This window comes from Bos indicus, chromosome 25 (genome assembly GCF_029378745.1).
Source record: "Bos indicus isolate NIAB-ARS_2022 breed Sahiwal x Tharparkar chromosome 25, NIAB-ARS_B.indTharparkar_mat_pri_1.0, whole genome shotgun sequence".
NCBI lineage: Eukaryota > Metazoa > Chordata > Mammalia > Artiodactyla > Bovidae > Bos > Bos indicus.
Window position 1 is genome coordinate 23,330,553 of NC_091784.1, and position 19,057 is coordinate 23,349,609.

The 19,057-nt window shown below is 43.1% G+C and overlaps 1 long non-coding RNA gene and 1 pseudogene across 1 annotated transcript in view; one reads left to right on the top strand and one right to left on the bottom strand.

Annotated features, from left to right (window-relative positions):
• The window catches only part of LOC109578133 (5'-AMP-activated protein kinase subunit gamma-1-like), a 31,822-nt pseudogene extending 14,224 nt beyond the window's left edge, over window positions 1–17,598 (bottom strand).
• Window positions 1–19,057, top strand: part of LOC139179719 (uncharacterized) — a 109,911-nt gene that overhangs the window by 15,044 nt on the left and 75,810 nt on the right. The window lies entirely within an intron of this gene.

Here is a 19,057-nt window from a genome sequence, read left to right on the forward strand (position 1 = left end):
TAGTCGTGTCCAGCTCTTTCTGGAACCCATGGACTGTAGCCCACCAGACTCCTCTGTCCAGGTAAGGAATTGCCTATTCATTGAACACAACTCAATAACTGGAGTTGACTAATGATAGACCAGGGAACAGTCAGGCACAGTGTAGTAAATTATGTTCTGTCATCTTATAACTCTTAATAATTCAGCTGTCGCTCTAGACATTTTTGTGTCTTTGTCTGGAGAATGGAGAGAAATAAAATTTAGGCTGCTATTACAGACAAGGTAAAAATCTGGGGTGTCGGGGGAAGGAAAGGCTTCACAGAGAAGACTCTAAAATTGGGTGCTGCATGTGAGTGAAAGTTCACGAAGGTGACGGGGAGAAAGAGAGGGCATTCTAGACAGAAGGAACAAGGTGGACACAGATCACAGATGGAAGACATCTTCGCTGGGAATAGAGAGGCTGTGTGCATTTGTGAGAAAGAGTTCAGGAAGGCAGATTGAAGGGGCAGGGTGGGGGCCAGGTAATATGGTGTCCTTAAGAGTTAGACAAGCCTGGGACCAGACTCCTGCTTGGCCTCTAATTAGCTCTGCAATCTTGAGCAAGTACCTCTGTAATATTCTTAATTCTCTATGTGTAAATTCATAAAAACAAACTAGTACCTACCTCCTAGGATTACTGTGAGTTTGAAATAAGAGAGTCCATTTGAAATGCTTAAAATGACACTGGATCACGAGGTATCATTTAGGGGCTCAGTCAATAGAAGCGTGCGGTTGCTATTGTTACTGTCACACTAGTAACAATGTGTGTGTGGGTATACACACTAATAACAATAATGCTTTTATGTGAATCAAGGGACTAGATTATGAAATGGTTTAGAGACCATGTTTAAGAGTACAGGCTTTTTCTTTTAGGTCAATGTTTCTAAAATGTGGTCAATTAATCTATAAAATTAACAGTCCTCAAGCAGCTTCTGTGGCAAAAGCAATGAAAAGATATCTGTTTAAAAATTTTATGAATTTGAAATGGAAGAAAAATTATCAAATACCATTATGCTCTTAATAAGGGTTCACACGTAGAGATGGCTCAAATTGGACAGACTCTTAAGGTGTAGTTAAAATTAGTAGGATATCATTTATTTTAGTTATATCATTGGAATATTATTGTTTATGTGTGTAAAGTTTGCATTTTTTCTTGTTACTCTTGTGTTATGACTCTGATTAACAAAAATAGATTAATGACTGAAAAAGTGATTCATTGAAGTGTAAAAGCAATGATAAAAATAGTACAAAAACTACAATTCAGAAGAATAATTAGTGAACAGGATTTCAGGATCTTTTGGAACAAGAGCATCTGTGAACATGATGAATTCACTCAAGCAGCTGAAAGGGAAAGTGTGAATGGGAAGGGTGGCTATGAATATCTAAAAACAGGATTTTATTGAACCAGCGGTTTGTTCTCCTCTTGTCTCCAGTGTGCACTCTGTATTAGAAACCTCTGTCAGAATGCTTAGTGATGCTCTCAGTGGTTTTACATCATTCCCGAAACAGAATAACCTGGAGACTTCCCTGGTGGCCCAGTGGTTAAGATTCCTTTTTTTAATGCAGGGGGCATGGGTTCAGGGAATGAAGATCGCACATGCTATGCAGCGCAACCAAAAAATAAGCAAATGAAAAAACAAAATAGAATAACTTTATGGGTCAACCTGGAGAAGGAAATGGCACCCCACTCCAGTATTCTTGCCTGGAAAATTCCATGGACAGAGGAGCCTGGTGGGCTACAGTCCATGGGGTCACAAAGAGTCGGACACAACTGAGCATGCTTGCCTGTGGGTCAGCCAGTAGTTTTTCCTGAAGCAGGCACAAAATAATATTTTCTGGTATGAAATTGATGTGTTTTATTTCTAAATGCGAAGAGGCCAGAACAGTAGCATCCACAGATGCAAGCCATGCTAGGGCCAACACGTTTATAAAACTGGCCTCAAACTCGGGACAAATAAAATGCTGGGAGAGGAAGCCAAAGCAGTCCTGGGCAAACCTAATGTCAGGACAGGATGCTGCATAGTGCAAATGACACACAAAGATGTGGAGCTCTTCTTATTGTAATGATGACAGCCAGATTTTGTTTTCAGTTCAGTTCAGCCCCTCAGTCATGTCTGACTCTTTGCGGCCCCATGGACTGCAGCATGCCAGGCTTCCCTGTCCATCGCCAACTCCTGGAGCTTACTCAAACTCATGTCCATTAACTCGGTGATGCCATCCAACCGTCTCATCCTCTGTCATCCCCTTCTCTTCCTGCCTTCAATCTTTCCCAGCATCAGGGTCTTTTTAAATTTTTTTTTAATAGTTGAGTAATTTATTTTGCTTTATAGTTAAGTAAAACTATAAAACAAAACTATATTTTGTTTTATAGTTGAGTAAAACCACAGAAAGGGAAAGATATACTTAACTGAATGCAGAGTTCCAGAGAATAGCAAGGAGAGATAAGAAGGCCTTCTTAAATGAACAACGCAAAGAAATACAGGGAAGCATAAGAATGGGAAAGACTAGAGATCTCTTCAAGAAAATTAGAGATATCAAGGGAACGTTTCATGCAAGAATGGGCACAATAAAGGACAAAAATGATGAGGACCTAACAGAAGGAGAAGAGATTAAGAAGAGATGGCAAGAATACACAGAAGAACTGTACAGGAAAGATCTTAAGGACCCAAATAATCACGATGATGTGGTCACTTACCTAGAGCCGGTCATCCTGAAGTGTGAAGTCAAATGGGCCTTAGGAAGCATCACTATAAAAAAAGCTAGTGGAGGTGATGGAATTCCAGCTGAGCTACTTTAAATACTAAAAGATGATGCTGTTAAAGTGCTTCACTCAATGTCAGCAAACTTGAAAACTCAGCAATGACCACAGGACTGGAAAAGGTCAGTTTTCACTCCAGTCCCAAAGAAGAGCAGTACCAAAGAATGTTCAAACTAACACACAGTTGTGCTCATTTCACATGCTTAGCAAAGTTATGCTCAAAATCCTTCAAGCCAGGCTTCAGCAGTACTTGAATCGAGAACTTCCAGTTGTACAAGCTGAGTTTCGAAAAGGCAGAGGAATCAGAGGTCAAATTGCCAACATTTGTTGGATCATGGAGAAAGCAAGGGAATTCCAGAAAAACATCTACTTGTGCTTCATTGACTATGCTAAAGCCTTTGACTGTGGGTCAGAACAAACCATGGTAAATTCTTAAAGAGATGGGACTATCAGACCACTTTACTTGTCTCCTGAAAAACCTATATGTGGGTCAAGAAGCAACAGTTAGAACCAGACATGAAACAACTGGCTGGTTCAAAATTGGGAGAGGAGTACAACATGGCTGTATATTGTCACCCTGCTTATTTAACTTCTATGCAGAGTGTGTGTGTGTGTGTTAGTTGCTCAGTCATGCAGAAATGCTGGGCTGGATGAATCACAAGCTGGAATCAAGATTGCTGGGAGAAGTATCAACGTCTCAAATGATGCAGATGATACCACTCTAATCGCAGAAAGTGAAGAGAAACTAAAGAGTCTCTTGATGAGGGCAAAAAGAGAGTGAAAAAGGTGGCTCAAAACTCAACATTACAAAAATTAAGATCATGCCATCCAATCCTATCACTTCATGGAAAATAGAAGGGAAAAAAATGGAAGCAGTGGCAGGTTTCCTTTTCTTGGGCTCTGAGATCACTGAGGACAGTGACTGCAGCTGTGAAATTAAAAGATGCTTGCTCCTTGGAAGGAAGACTATGACAAACCTAAACAACGTCTTAAAAAGCGGAGACATCACTTTGCCTACAAAGGGCCATATAATCGGAGCTATGGTTTTTCCAGTAATCACGTATGGTTGTGAGAGTTGAACCATAAAGAAGGCTGAGCACCCAAGAATTGATGCTTTTGAATTGTGGTGCTGGAGACTCTGAAGAGTCCCCTGGACTACAAGGAGATCAAACAGGTCAATCCTAAAGGAAATCAACCCTGAATATTCACTGAAGGACTGATGCTGAGGCTGAAGCTCCCATACTTTGGTCACCTGATGGGAAGAGCTGACTCATTGGAAAAGACCTTGATGCTGGGAAAGACTGAAAGCCAAAGGAAAAGGGATGAGGATGAGATGGTTAGATAGCATCACCAACTCAATGGACATGAGTTTGAGCAAACTCCAGGAGACAGTGGAGGACTGAGGAATCTAGCATGCTGCAGTCCATGGGGTTGGAAAAAGTTGGACATGACTTAATGACTGAACAGCAACAACAACAAAACCATTAGTGGGAATAGAATAAACCAGCTCTTTGCATCTCTGTGGTACCCATATGAAAGAGAAAGACATACCTTATAATTTTGAATTCTCATTATCATTTCATCTAATATTTTTGTGAGATATGATGCAGATTAGAAGTGTGTTTGAGGGTATGCTGATGAAGGACCAGGCATGTGTCCAGCAAAAAGGTTTGGTATGTCAGTATCAACTTTTTTTTTTTAATATTTATTTATTTTTTGGCTGCCTCTCATCTCAGAGGATGAGATGGTTGGATGGCATCACCGACTTGATGGACATGAATTTGAGCAAGCTTCGGGAGTTGGTAATGGACACGGAAGCCTGGCACGCTGCAGTCCATGGGGTCGCAAACAGTCGGACACGACTAAGCGGCTGAATTGAACTAAATGGGTCCTAGTTGTGGCAGGCAGACTCGGTAGTTGTGGCTTACAGGTTTAATTGACCATGGGGCAGGTTGGATCCTACTTCCCCAACCATGTTGGGACCCACGCCCCCTGCATTGGAAGGCAGATTCTTAACACTGGAGCACCAAGGAAGTTCCCGTATCTATTGCTACAAAAATGTACAGCCACTTCAAAACCTCACCGCTTAAATAATAGGAATTTATTAATCTCATGAGTCTGTCGGCCAGTGGAGTGGTTCTTCTCATCTCAGCTAGGCTTACCCTGGTGTCAGTGACAAGATGTGAGCAGGACCAGCTGTGTATTTTGTGGAGCTCAGAGCAAAATGCTGGGCCCCTTATTTAGACATTATGAAGAATTTTAAAGTAATGACAACAGAACATTAAACCAAGCATGGGATCTTTCTTACCGTAGGACCCTGTGTGACTGCAAAGGCCAAGAACCATGAAGCCAGTCCTAGCTGTGGGTCATCATGTAGGCATCTCTGCTGCCCTCAGCTGGGTTCTTCCCTCTGTCTGAGTAGCAGTGTGGCTAGTCTGGGTTAGACTTGGCTGGGACAACAGGGGTAGCTATACTCTGTCCATTTCATCCTTTAGCAGGCTGGCCCAAGCATGTGCATGTGGCAAAGAGACAGGAGGAAGGACAGGCAAGCCCAAACACGCAGGCACTTCTCAGGTCTCTGCCTTGTCACATTTGCTGCTGTCCACTGCATGAGTGGTGGACTCACTGCATGAGTGGAACCACTGCGTGCTTCCCAGGGGGCACTAGAGGTAAAGAGACCACCTGTCCATGCAGGTAGACATAAAAGACTCAGATTCGATCCCTGGGTCGGGAAGATCCCCTGGAGGAGGGCACAGTAACCCACTCCGGTATTCTTGTCTGGGGAATCCCATGGACAGAGGAGCCTGGTAGGCTGCCATCCATAGGGTTGCACAGAGTCGACATGACTGAAGCAACTTAGGAAGCACGCACGTATGCACATTGGGTCACAGCAACTCCTATGGCCAACCCAGAAGTAGAGGGGGACGGTGCTACCACACTATGACAAAAGGATGAAGAATTAGGGCCGCTTTTGCCTTGTACCTCCCTCGACTACTCAAAACCAGCTGTATCCGAGTGCTAAGATTGCACATTGTCTTATTTACTAAGAACAGTTAAGAATGGTGATCTTTGCTAAGTGGTGAAGAAGGAACGAAAATTGTTAGCACCATCAAATCTCCACGACAGAGCATATGTCTTTTCCATGTGTCTTGCGAAGAAATGGGTGGCTTGGACTAAAACTGTTTTTCTACCCTAAAATGTGCTGGCTATCCAGGGGGAACGTACTCATGTGAAAAACGGAAACGAGGGAGGAGATAAAATTTCTTTATAACGCTAATAATGCCAGGAAAAACCAGAAACCAGAAATCATCCTTGTCATTACTGGTGAGGAAATGTTATCTCAAAGGTTTCCAGTGGGTGTCAACATGCCATGGGCAATAGGTTGAAAATCTCAAACCTCTCATTTCAACCTCATCAGATATTAAGTGCAGAAGATAACATATCAGGAAATTGAACTGTGATGCAAGAGGCTTTGTCAGCCAACAATGAGTCTTCCCTAACACTTGATTTTTTTCCATTTTCTGGAGAAAGACATCAGTGACACTGGGCATGTTTAAAAACCATTTAGTGTGCCAGAAAACATGGAGAAATTCTTTCCTGAGCTGAACCCAAACAGAAAACTTTAGAAATGCATTTGTATCTGTCGTCCAAGTTAAAACATCCAAGGACATCCCTGGTGGTCCAGTGGTTGAGAATCTGCCTGCCAAGGCAGGGGACATGGGTTTGATCCCTGGGCGGAGAAGATCCCACATGCCAACTAGGGCAACTAGGGGCACAAGGGGCAACTAGGCTGGTGCCCCACAGCTAATGAGCTCGAGTTCTGGAGCCCACATGCCGCAACTACTAAAACCTGCAACCTAGAGTCCATGCTCCCCCCGCTACGAGAAAAGCCATGGCAATGAGAAGGCCATGCACGGCAACTAGAGAGTAGCCCCTCCTCCCCACAGCGAGAGAAAGCCCATGTGCAGCAGAGAAGACCCAGCACAGCAAAAAATAATAAATATTTTTAGAAATCCAACCATACAGCCTTTGACTTAACTGCTTGTAAAACTGGCCTTCAGTGAGAGACTTCACCACTGTTTCTAGGTATATGTCCCCATCCAAATATACACAGCACAGTATGTAGGGCCACCGAGCATTTGCTGCCCATCATTCTCAGTTACGGGCTTCCCAGCTGGCACTAGTGGTAAAGAATCGGCCTGTCAATGCAGGCAATGCAGGTTCAATCCCTGGGTCAGGGAGATCCCCTGCAGTAGGAAATGGCAATCCACTCCGGTATTCTTGCCTGGGAAAACCCATGGACAGAGGAGCCTGGCAGGGTACAGTGCATGGGGTCTCAAAGAGTTGACTATGACTGAGCGACTGAGCATGTATACATTTGTAGTTTTGCTTTCTAATTTAGCAGAGCAAGAGAAATGGAATCTGTCATTAATCCAGATACACATATACATGTGCATATTATGTACTCTAAAGATTGATTGCAAATAATAGTATCCTTTTTGCTGATTTGTTATTCCTCACCATTCTACCTTGCTATTTCAACTTTCTATCCAAACTCTGGATCTGAGTACCTTTGAATAGTTCTTTTTAGTAAGCCTGGTATACGGCACCATCTAAACGCTTGCTACCTGTTATCCAAAATTCAGGTACCAAGTGTATGTATCCCTTGCTATATGAACTTGATTTCCAAACTCAAGGTCAGGAGATAAATAGGTTTGATAACAGGGAATACTTGAATACTATTAATTTTAAGTTATATATTAATTTTATTATTTAAAACTTTTGTGAATGTTTACCTAAAATTGGAGGTTTTCATATGCTCCATGCAGCTAATAAGAGGTTATTAGGCACTGAAAATTTACGAAACACTCCTTTCCTTTAGGGAATGGGAGGGGGTGGAGATCACTGAAAGAGATTTTAAATAGAGGGGAAAATATAATCAGATCTGCATTTTCAGATTATTCAGGAAAATAGTGTTGAGTTTGGAAGATGGCACATAAAATTCCATACTGGGGACTTCCCTGATGGTCCAGTGGTTAGGAATCCACCTGCCAACGCAGGGGACTCGGTTTGATCCTGGTCCAGGAAGATCCAACACGCTGCGGAGCACCTAAGCTTGGGCGCCACAGTTACTAAGCTTGCATACCACAGCTACTAAAGCCTGCATGCATAGAGCCTGTGTTCACTAAGAGAAGCCACTGCAATGGGAAGCCTATGCTCTGTAACTGGAGAGTAGCCCCTGCTCACTGCAACTAGGGAAAGCCAAATGCAGCAACAAAGACCTAGCTCAGCCATAAATCAATTAATTAAAATAAGTAAACAAATGAAGGTACCTGTGTTCCCCCAAAACCTTGATACTGGCCGACTTTATTCTTTCTACAAACATTCAGGAACCTACTGAACAGAGCTTGTACTGGAGGATACAAGAATGGAAAGATTGCAATGGGGGTCTATCGTCCCGAGTCCAGCCTCGTGGAAGTGACCACTATTCAAACAAATTACCCAACGATTAAATCACAATTGTGTTAAGTCCTGATGAAGAATCAGGAGTGGCTCTGAGAGATGGCACGGAGATAGAAACCGTTCTTAGAGAAAGGTGAGACATGAAGGTGAGAGAGGAAGGAGATGAAAGATGATTCCAGTTTTCTAGTTTAGAGCCTGAGGTTATTGACAGAAAAAGGAGGGTGGATTTAAGAGGAAGTGATTTGCCATGTTTTGATAATTAAGTGCTGTGCTATGCTGTGCTTAGTCACTCAGTCATGTCCTTCTTTTCGCGACCTATAGCCCACCAGGCTCCTCTGTCCATGGGGATTTTCCAGGCAAGAATATGGGATTGGATCGTCCTCCTCCAGGGGATCTTCCCGACCCAGGGATCAAACTCAGGTCTCCCACATTGCAGGAGAATTCTTTACCATCTGTGCCACTAAGTGATGGACATGATGAATTTGAACTGCCTCTGAGATATGCAGGATAGTTGTCCAGAAGGCAGGTGTGTATTTAAATGTGGAGAGAGAAATCTGAGCTGCAGGTACATATTTGGGGATACAGGATGGACTGGTAGCTATGGAGACTGACTCAGCTTGTCCACTATCCTTAATAGCTTCTCCTCTGGCCTCAGTCAAGGCTATAGACAACTGTTTCTGCAGGGCAAGATATTTTTTTCAACCAGCTTCCATCTCTTAACTTCCACTTTGAACCTCCCTACTTTGGTTTAGTCTTTATTGTTTTCTCTTGCCTCAAATCTATATATTTCCCTTATGGAATTTTTTTTTTCTCTTTGGTTGCTCAACTTCATTCACTCTACTTCTGCTAACAGCTTCTGGGTTTTGCTTGAGGCTTCACCTTCCCCCACCACTCTAATCCTATGTATTTCTGGTAATACTGATTCCACGTGAATTAGGGGCAGGAGAGTCTATACCTGTGAAAGAGGCCTGGCTAACCAAAGTGTCCTGGTGATAGTGATTACCTCAGGGTTGATCGCATGATCAGAGTAGGAAAATAAAAAAGAGATGCCATGAAAGCTTTGCTGAGACTTCTGGCAGAAAGTCAGGGGTTCTTTCCCTCCTAATGTAAACCTAAAGGGATATAACGGTAACATTTCTACGATAGTCTTATAGCCACAAGGATTTTGAGAACAGAGCGAATACAGTGAGAGGAACATGAGAATGAAGAAAATCAATCTTGGTGATCTTGCTGAATTCCGTCTCTTACTTATGGAATTTAACCCATTGACCTTGATTATTATTACTGTTTCCTCCTATTTAATTTCTTTATTTTTATTCTTTTAATACAGTGGTTCTCAGATACATAAGTCTGACCCCACCCACAGATTCTAATTCATTTGGTCTGCGGTGTGCTCTGGCCATTAGCATTTTTTTAATTAATTTGTATTGGAGTATAGTTGCTTTACAATGTTGTGCTAGTTTCTACTGTACAGCAAAGTGTATCAGCTGTACATGTACCTATCTCTCTCTTTTTTTATTTCTTTCCCATTTAGGTCACTACAGAGCATTGAGTAGAGTTCCCTGTGCTATATAGTAGGTTCTCATTAGTTATCTCTTTTATACACAGTATCAATAGTGTATATACATCAATCCCAGTCTCCCAATTCCGGAGAAGGCAATGGCACCCCACTCCAGTACTCCTGCCTGGAAAATCCCATGGATGGAGGAGCCTGGTAGGCTGCAGCTCATGGGGTCACTAAGAGTTGGACACCACTGAGCGACTTCACTTTCACTTTTCACTTTCATGCATTGGAGAAGGAAATGGCAGCTCACTCCAGTGTTCTTGCCTGGAGATTCCCAGGGACAGGGGAGCCTGGTGGGCTGCCGTCTATGGGGTCACACAGAGTCGGACATAACTGAAGCGACTTAGCAGCAGCAGCAGTCTCCCAATTCATCTCACGGCCCCTTTCCCCTTGGTATCCATGTTTGTTCTCTATGCCTGTGTCTCTATTTCTACTTTGCAAATAAGATCATCTATACCATTTTTCTAGATTCCACATATATGTATTAATATGTGATACATTTTTCTCTGACTTATTTCATTCTGTATGACAGTCTCTAGGTCCATCCACATCTCTACAAATGACCCAGTTTCATTCCTTTTTATGGCTGAGTAAAGAGCCTCTTGATGAAAGTGAAAGAGGAGAGCGAAAAGGTTGGCTTAAAGCTCAACATTCAGAAAATGAAGAGCATGGCATCTGATCCCATCACTTCATGGGAAGTAGATGGGGAAACAGTGGAAACAGTGTCAGACTTTATTTTGGGGGGCTCCAAAATCACTGCAGATGGTGATTGCAACCATGAAATTAAAAGATGCTTACTCCTTGGAAGGAAAGTTATGACCAACCTAGATAGCATATTCAAAAGCAGAGACATTACTTTGCCAACAAATGTCCATCTAGTCAAAGCTATGGTTTTTCCAGTGGTCATGTATGGATGTGAGAGTTGGACTGTGAAGAAAGCTGAGTTCCGAAGAATTGATGCTTTTGAACTGTGGTGTTGGAGAAGACTCTTGAGAGTCCCTTGAACTGCAAGGAGATCCAACCAATCCATTCTAAAGGAAATCAGTCCTGGGTGTTCATTGGAAGGACTGATGCTGAGGCTGAAACTCCAATACTTTGGCCACCTCATGCGAAGAGTTGACTCATTTGAAAAGACCCTGATGCTGGGAGGGATTGGTGGCAGGAGGAGAAGGGGATGACAGAGGATGAGATGACTGGATGGCATCACCGACTTGATGGACATGAGTTTGAGTGAACTACGGGAGTTGGTGAACAGGGAGGCCTGGCGTGCTGCGATTCATGGGGTCACAAAGAGTTGGACACAACTAAGTGACTGAACTGAACTGAACTGAATATTCTCTTGTGTACATGTCCCACATCTTCTTTATCCATTCCTCTGTTGATGGCCATTTAGTGGCCTTTGGTATTTTTAAAACTTTCCCATGTTGTATATGTAGTCAGGTTTGAGAATTCCACATCTAGCAGTCACTCTTGATTTTTTTTTAATGTTTTATTATAAAATACCATATGTACAGAAATATAAGACACTCAGGAAAAAAACATAAAGCAAGCAAAACACAATTTTACCTTGAGAAATGAAATATTACTGGTACCCCAGAGCCTCCTGCGTGCCCCATTTCAGTTCATCTTAAATCTCCTGCCAGATATCTTCTCTCGGTACCTAGGCTCACTCTGTTTCTTCAGCATCCCTGGAGCAATTCAAGCCATAACCTGCTTTCAAACTCCTTCCTGCCCTCACTCCAATGTTGAAGTCTTATGAAATTCTAGTTTCAGGTCTTAATTTTTCTCACAGTACACATGTCTACATTTATTTAGATATAGACATATTTTCCTAGTGTTTTTATTTTTATTTTCTTTTAATTTGGCTGTACCACATGGCATGTGGGATCTAGTTCCTTGACTAGGGATCAAACCCATGCCGTCTGCATTAGAAGGTGAAGTCTTAACCATTGAACCGCCAGGGAAGTCCTCAGTGTTTTTAGACGGCATGTTTCTTGTATCCACCACTCCTTTCCCTAGAATTTGCAGTGTTGGAAGCTGGAGCTTCCAAATAAGAACCTCTGTTCTTATTCCAGGAGCTGGTTTCTGAGATTTTAAGGGATGGGGTAACTGTACTGCCTGACTAGATAGTACATTTATGTTCGAAGAGGACAGGTATTCTCTCCTTCTTAGTAGGCATTGTGTATTCTTGGGGGCACTGCTCGCCTTCTGCGGCTCCTGGAATTATTCAGAAGTGTCCTACCTTGGAGAGCTAGCTAGGTAGCTATGACAGGGCCAGGCACCAGGAATAGCCTTTCCTCTTCCTCCCCGACCTCGGTTCCTATTGTTTTGGAAGCCCTTTAAGAAGGGCTCTGCTTCCCGATCCAGGCCAGCCCTCAAGTTCAGAGCCTTCTCTAGGAAAGTTATTTATTCCTTTGTTCAGAAAGTAGTCCTGGGGTCTTTATCCTGGGAACTTTCTCTGCCTGGAGCTGTCAACTAGAGGGCAGTGTCTGATCCAGCCAGGCCAAATGCAGCCTGGTACTTAATTACCTTAACAACCGTAGGGGGGCCTCTCTCTCTCTTCATATTTGCTTATTCTAATCTTGGATTTCCCCCTGGCTTCCTTGGGAAGAGCTGCTTTTCCTCAGCAGTGTTTAGTGTCAAGTTTTCTCTACCCTAGTCTTGCCCTTGATTGCAAACTTTATAGAGTCTTACAGGAATTCTTCATCATTTCTTTCTTTGTAAAAAATATTTATTTGACTGCTCCAGGTCATATTTGCAGCATAGGGGATCTTTAGTTGTGGCATGCAAACTCTTAATTACAGCATGTAGGCTCTAGTTCCCCAACCAGGGATCAAACCCCAGCTCCTGCATTGGGAATGTGGAGTCTTAGCCACTGGACCACCAGGGAAGTCCCTTCTTCATCATTTTTGATTTAATAATAGGACTCTTTCTTGGTTTTTGGCAATTATATATGCAAAATTTTCCAGACTATATAAATATTTTATACATAAATAATACATATTAAGTATACATAATTTTGTATATATGAATAATTTTGTATATATCAATAATATTTTTCTGTCATTTTAGTGGAATTTGGGAGCACAGGAAGTAGATATCTGTGCTGAGAAAATAAAATAGTGCAACTGGCATAAGATGGCATCTTATAGGGAGTAGCTGTATTTTTAGCACTACATTTGGGCCTTAATGCATACAGGAGTATGCTACAGTTACTTATATGTATATATATATATATTTTTTTTTTTTTTTGGCTGTGCTGGATCTTCCTTGCTACATGCAGGCTTTCTCTAGTTGCAGCGAGTAGGGGCTACTCTTTGTCAGGGTACTCGGGCTTCTCATTGCAGTGACTTCTCTTGTTGCAGAGCACAGGCTCTAGGCACACAGGCTCTGTGATTGTGGCATCAGGCTTAGTTGCTCCATGGCATATGGAATCTTCTTGGAGCAGAGATGAAACCCATGTCCACTGTAGTGGCAGACAGATTCTTAACCACTGCACCGCCAGGGAAGTCCAGTTACTTCTATATTAACTAATGCTCAGCTTGCTAAGGGCTTCCCTCATGGCTCAGTTTGGTGAAGAATCCTCCTACAATGTGGGAGACCTGGGTTCGATCCCTGGGTTGGGAAGATCCCCTGGAGAAAAGAATGGCTACCCTCTCCAGTGTTCTGGCCTGGAGAATTCCATGGACTGCATAGTACATGGCGTTGCAAAGACTTGGACATGACTAAGTGACTTTTGCTTTTACAACTTGCTAAATTTGTAAATCTAGAAACCCAATTTTCCCTAAGCCTTTAACATATGACTCACAGATAATGTTGTATTTATAAGTCTAGCTTTATCTTAAGTTAATGACTAATTTTCATTTGTTCTTATATCAATGCTAAATTAGCATGTAAATTTGACATAGTAAATGTTCCTAAATATTTAACATCATTTACAAACTTGATTAATAACATTTCCGTAGCTTTGGCATTTTAACCACAATTACAGATTTGATTCTCTTCAGTGCTTCAAACATCTGACAAGGCAGACTTATAAATGGAATAAATAAAATTGCTAAGCGCTGAAACACTGTTTACAGACCTAATAAATCTGAAGTTATTTACTAATCCAGAAGTTTTTTAACATTCAGTTTTAGTCTGAGTCAATCAAATTCTCTTAAATATTTTTAATTAAAGTCACAAATCTTCTTAAATCAATCAAATTCTCTTAAGCTAACATTCTGCCTACTTCACCTGTTTGTAGCCTGGCAACTGAAGGCAGCAGAGGAAAAACATGCACGATTAAGCTTATTGGTTTTGCTTTAAATTTATGTCCACAAATCTCCAGTAAGTCCCTGGTACTGCTTCTAATATTAAATTTCCCCAATATATTTACTCTCCTGTATTCTCAAGTAGCTTTTTTTTTTCCTTAAGGGCAGGGTGGTTATTTATTAGCCTTTTTTCACCTTTTAAAAATTATTTCTTTATTATTTATTTTTTTGGCTGCACCGTGTGGCTTGTGGGATCTCAGTTCCCCAACCAGAGTCTGAACCGCAGCAGTGAAAGCCCAGAATCCTAACCGCTAGGCTACTAGGGAATTTCCTCAAACTATTATTATTTTTAATTATGGCAAATTACATCTAACATAAAATTGACCATCTTAACTATTTTTTCAAGTGTCTCAGATAACTTTTCACAATTTGTCTCTCCCTGCTCTCCGTGGATGATCTCATTCACTCTGTAATTGTAAATATTGGGAGCAATTAGAAAAGAATGATTTTATTTTCTTCCCACTGCCAGATTTGCCAGCTTGTCTACATCTGTGCCCTTTTAAGCTGCTCTCCCTTGTCTAATAGTGGAAGAACTGTTTGTGCCAATCTCTCCACCAAGCCTTGGATCCCGTCCCCCTCACCTGCTCAAGGACTCCGCATCCAATATTATCCCCATTCTCTTCCTTGTCAGCTTTTCCTTCTACTCATCCTTTCCATGGAGAAGGCAATGGCAACCCACTCCAGTACTCTTGCCTGGAAAATCCCATGGACGGAGGAACCTGGTAGGGTGCAGTCCATAGGGTCGCTAAGAGTTGGACACCACTGAGCAACTTCACTTTCACTTTTCACTTTCATGCATTGGAGAAGGAAATGGCAACCCACTCCAGTATTCTTGCCTGGAGAATCCCAGGGACGGGGGAGCCTAGTGGACTGCTGTTTAGGGGGTCGCACAGGGTCGGACACGACTGAAGCGACTTAGGAGGAGCAGCAGCAGCAGCATCCTTTCCATCAGCACGCCAGAGTGCTGTCTTTAGGCTTTTCCTTTCCTTCCAGCTGCTACCCCATTATGGAAAAGTTCCTTCAAAGGCCTGTCCACACTGTTTTCTCACCACTTTACTCCATATTCTCCATTCTCTCTTTGTGTGTGCTCAGTCATGTCTGATTCTTGGCAACCCTATGGACTGTAGCCTGCTAGGCTCCCCTGTCCATGGGATTCTCCAGGCAAGAATATCGGAGTGGGATGCCATTCCCTTCTCCAGGGGATCTGCCTGACCCCGGAGTTGAATTCTCATCTCTCGCATCTCTTGTATTGACAGGCAGGGTTCTTTACCACTGGCGCCACCTGGGAAGCCCCCATTCTCTTTTTAACCTACTCTAATACTGCCCCCAAGCCTCATGCTTTATAGCAGTGGTCCCCAGCTCTTTTGGCGCCAGAGACTGGTTTTGTGGAAGACGGTTTTTTCACAGACGGGGGTGGGGGATGGTTTCAGGATGATTCAAGTGCATTACATTTATTGTGCACTTTATTTTTATTATTATTATATTGTGATATGTAATGAGATAATTATACACCTCACCATAATGCAGAATCCATGGGATCCCTGAGCTTGTTTTCCGGCAACTAGACAGTCCCTTCTGGGGGTAATGGGAGACAGTGACACCCAAAGTGTGTTGCTTATGTCCAGTCTACTTTATAATTTTGTTTTGGTTTTTGTCACTGCGGAAAACCCTGCTTCACAAAGATAGGATGTTGAAAACAGAAGCAGGTCTTTCAGTGCTTTTATGGCATCTCAGGCCTTGACTTTAATCCAGAATGTGTGGAGATTTGAAGTTGTCTCAGACATGCTTTTCAGGCCACCATCATTTGCCATCTCTTCTAGCACAGACAAAGTTGATTCACCTGGCTTATTCACAAATAGGTCCCGGACCCATTCCTTCTCACTGCAGGGATCTTATGTGGTTCTCTTTTGAAAGCTGAGATAGGTGATCCGACAGGAGGTGAGCTCAGGCAGTGATCCGAGTAATGGGGAGCAGCTGTAACTACAGATGAAACCTGGCTCTCTTGCCCGCCACTCACCTCCTGCTGTGCGGCCTGGTTCCTAACAGGCCACGGACTGGTACCTGGTGGGGACCCCTGCTTTAGAGGACTGTGCTCAGATCCCCCTTTGGCTTTGCCCCTCCCCACAAGGGGAACACAAACCCCTGGATTTGCCTCTTCCTTGACCTCACTCAGGATGCCTAGGACCCTGTCTCAGCGGTCCCACACCAGTTCCCAGGGCCTGTGAGGGGCTGTTCCCCAAATCACAGGGGTGCAGTGTGTGTTTCTCCATGCCTCAGAGATGGCTGTTGGCTGGGGAGGAGGGTTAGGGAAGCAAGTGTAGGTAAAATTGGACGTTCAGTCTGAAGGGAGGGAAGAAAAAGGGGAAGGGGAGCAGGTCAGGGGCCAAGTGCTCTTTATACCAGTTCATTCTGATAAGGAACTCAAGGAAGTGGAGAATTCTAAGTCTGAACCTTGCCTGCCAATATATAATGAATACAATAATATTTTATTTAACAGTTTGTTCCATTGATATTATTTAAATATTTAGATCTGTGATGAGTAGACCTCCACTTGTACTTTTGGCCCCACGAATGCCCACTCCGGTCAGCCCCATGGAAGCTCTCTAGTGAAGGTCACTGATAACCAGCAGTTTGCCAACCCAGTGGCCATGTCTTCCTCAACCTCTCTGCAGCTTCTGACACAATGATTCACTTTCTCCTTGGTCTGCCTCCTGTTCCCTCTCCATCCATTCATTTGTTCCTCCTCCTCTTCCCACTTACCGTAAATATGCCCCACAGTTCAACATCACTCCACTTAAATTCTTTCCTTTGTTACCTGAGGTCTCATGTCTGTAAATACCAGCTGCTGCTGCTAAGTCATTTCAGTCGTGTCCGACTCTGTGTGACCCCATAGTCAGCAGCCCACCAGGCTCCTCCATCCCTGGGATTCTCCAGGCAAGAATACTGGAGTGGGTTGCCATTTCCCTCTCCAATGCATGCATGCATGCTAAATCATTTTAGTCGTGTCTGACTCTATGCGACCCCAGGGACAGCAGCCCACCAGGCTCTGTCCACGGAATTCTCCAGGCAAGAATACTGGAGCTGGTAATACTCTCTGGTAAATACCAGCTATGGCCTTATAATGCGCTCCTCGTCTCCCTGCTCATCACCTCCACTTGGTTATCTAAGAAGGACCCCACAGTTTACATATCCAAATTAGAATTCTTGATTTCCCTTACTAAACCTGTCCCCTCTCACCCCAGTCCCTCCAATATCTTTCCATCATCCACCCAGATATTTAATCCAAAGTGCTAGATGTTTTTCCTAATTTCTCATTACCTGACATCCCACACCAATCAACCCATATGGAAGATATTTGGCTCTGTCATCATAACCTATCTTCAAACTATTCACTTCTCTTCAATTACACTGCTACCATCCTCTTCCGAGACGGTATCATCTTTCACCTTTAAGGGGCCTCTCTTCTGGCTGGCCTGCCCCATGTGTGCCCCTCCTCATTACAGACTATGAATTCTTTTCATTTTGTTTGTTTGTTTGCTTTTGGCCAAACCTCATGGGCTTGTGGGATCTTAGTTTCCTGACCAGGAATTGAACTTGGATCCCTGGCAGTGAAAGCGCTGAGTCCTAACCACTGGACCACCAGGGAATTCCCAACAGACTATGAATTCTTACAGTAGCCCCAATGGGCTTTTAAAGCTCATAAACCAGACCACACGATTCCCTTGTTCAAAACCTCCCAAAAAATTCCTTTCACAGTAAAAATAAAACCCAAGGACTTCACTGGTGGTCCAGTGGTTAAGAATCTTCCTTCCAATGCAGGGAAAATGGGTTTGATCCCTGGACAGGGAAGCTCAGTTGGTAAAAAATCCACATGCAATGCAGGAGACCCCAGTTCAATTCCTGGGTTGGGAAGATCCACTGGAGAAGGGATAGGCTACCTACTCCAGTATTCTTGGGCTTCTCTTGTACTTCAGCTGGTAAAGAATCTGACTGCAATGTGGGAGACCTGGCTTCGATCCCTGGGTTGGGAAGATCCCCTGGAGAAGGGAAAGGCTACCCACTCCAGTATTCTGGCCTGGAGAATTCCATGGACTATATAGTCCATGGGGTCACAAGGAGCTGGACACGACTGAGCAACTTTCACTTTCGGGAACTAAGATTCCACATGCCACAGGGCAATTAAGCCCGCATGCTTTGGAGACCGCTTACCACAGCTCGAGTCCATATGCCTCAATGAAAGAGGCTGCATGCGGCAACTAAGACCCACTGCAGTCAAGTAAATTAAGAAAAAAAAGAAAGAAAATCCAGTCTCCTTCCCCACGGTCTTCAAGACCCTACATGACCTGGCATCTACTTGGCTTTCCGTCTCCTCTCTCCATCACTCACTCTGTTCCCCCCGCCGTGCTGCCTTGCAGAGTCTGGAACACACCAAACTCATTTCTGTTTCTGAAACTGTGCTCTGTTTGCTGTGCACGGGTGCTTTGCTTCTGCGCGGTTTGCTCATTCGTACATTTTGGATCTCAGTTCAAATACCTCCTCAGGGAAGTCTTCAAACTATACTCCCTTTCACGTCTATCGCCTTAACCGTGTGTATTTTCTGCAGAGTATTATCAATTACTTTTTTAAAATTGAAGTATAGTTGATTTACAACATTATACTAGTTTTAGGTTTACCGCATAGTGATTTGGTATTTTTGTAGATTATACTCTATTAAAAGCTGTTACAGGATAATGACTATAATTCCCTGTAGTATACCATAGATCCTTGTTGCTTATCTATTTTATACATAGTAATTTGTGTCTGTTAATTCCATACCCCTAATTTGTCCCTCCTCCGCTTCCCTCTTCCGTTTGGTAACCACTAGTCTGTTTTCTATATTTGTGAGTCTATTTCTGTTTTGCATAAGCATTCATTTGTATTATTTTATAGATTTCATATACT